The sequence below is a fragment of the Triticum aestivum genome, chromosome 6B (assembly GCF_018294505.1).
Source record: "Triticum aestivum cultivar Chinese Spring chromosome 6B, IWGSC CS RefSeq v2.1, whole genome shotgun sequence".
Lineage (NCBI taxonomy): Eukaryota > Viridiplantae > Streptophyta > Magnoliopsida > Poales > Poaceae > Triticum > Triticum aestivum.
In genome coordinates, this window is record NC_057810.1 from 685,615,757 (window position 1) to 685,617,305 (window position 1,549).

At 48.9% G+C, this 1,549-nt stretch overlaps 1 long non-coding RNA gene across 1 annotated transcript; it reads right to left on the reverse strand.

The window, feature by feature from the left end:
• Nucleotides 1–395: 395 nt before the first annotated feature.
• Nucleotides 396–1,368, reverse strand: LOC123135302 (uncharacterized). Its single transcript, XR_006465913.1, has 4 exons — nt 1,190–1,368; nt 999–1,110; nt 806–891; nt 396–485 (listed from the first exon to the last, which is right to left on the reverse strand). It is a non-coding gene; the product is annotated as an uncharacterized lncRNA (long non-coding RNA).
• Between the last annotated feature and the right edge of the window lie 181 nt (nt 1,369–1,549).

Sequence of the window (1,549 nt, forward strand, 5' to 3'; positions counted from 1 at the left end):
AAACAGAAGTGTAGCTTCAAGTACGAATATCTATCCAAAGGAGGTGTAGTGTTGTGCTGCTTTTAATATTGCATCAAGCATAGTAGTGCAGCGGGACTATTCGGTTCAACATGGTTATAGTAGCTGAAACTTAGTGGTTCAGTTAACCACTTTGAGCACTAACTGAAGTAGGGAGCATATCAATAGTAGATCATCAATTGAGGAATCCTAATTAACCACACACAAAAGCATCTAGCTACCCCCAAATGATTTACTGTGCAAGCAAGCACCACATAAACCGTAGCAACATGTCCAGCAAGGATACAAAACACGGGATAGGAGCAATTCTTGTACATAGAAAGTGAACAACCCTAGCATGACATACATAACTTTGGGCTCGATGGTGAGGAACAGACCTCAACATTGCGGTTTTGTATCCGATGCTATCATCCATTGTCGTCACACGGCAAAGGTCACCTCAGGAAGCGCACACTCCTTTGCAAACTCTGCTACGGCAAAGCAATAGTCAGTTATGCAGGCAGGCGTGAGTAAGAAACCAATTGGAAGTGTGATTATTCATATAAATTCATTGACCAAAATAACAAATCTAAGAGAAGTTGGTCATTGATTAATTTTTAATAAGTTGTAAATTCATTCATTCTCTCCTTGATCTAGAGGAAGGTTGATTCAGTGGTAAAATTTAGTAAGGAAAGAAAGTGTATTCTTTCCGGTGGTAAGCAGCGTATCCATCGATCCATACATACATCTCCCTGGTTGCACATGCATATAAAATGAACCCCCAAAAAAGAACTAATTTGGCACGCACCAGATGCTGAGACGAAGAAAAGAGGAAGAAGGAATCATCAACCAATCTCCTGATGCATCCATCTTTCTTGGGGAGGGCATCCCAAACTGCACACACGCACACACGAATCAGATGCTCGGATCGGGAAGAAAAAATGAAGCAACCAGACGGTAGGAGAGAGAGAGTGAGAGAGAGAGAGGAGAGGGGAGTGTACCTTCCATGGCGTGAGCTCCTCTCCTCTCTTTAAACACCGGTGGAGAAGAAGAAGCAAACCTAGAGCGAGCTTCCTTTCTTGTGGCAGCACAGCCGCTGCAACTCCTGTCTACCTACCTATGTACAGGAAGAGATGAGACGGGGTCAGAGGGAGAAAGAAGAGGAGGAGGAGGGACGCGATTTCTACCATACCACCGTCAGAGGAGAGAGGGGGCGAGCAGCAGATCCACCGTCGGCATGTGCCTGTGCTCGGTCTCTATGGCATGGCGGATCTGGCCAGCGCCAGCGTCGATGACGAGACCGTGCACCGACGACCCTGGTGCTAGGGTTAGCCGGGGCTGCGCGGAGAGGAGCGACGAGTCGGATCGACATGGTGGAGAAGGAGCCGCGTCGCGACATTAATCTTGCCCACGGCCTGCTGCTCCACCGCCTTGCCCTACTGCTGCTCCTCCCCGCTGCCGCCGTCGTCGTGCTCCTCGTCCTCCCTCCGCTGCTGCTCATCACGGTTCTAGGAGGTGGTTGGCGGCAGTGGGTATGTGGGTGGGAGGAGAG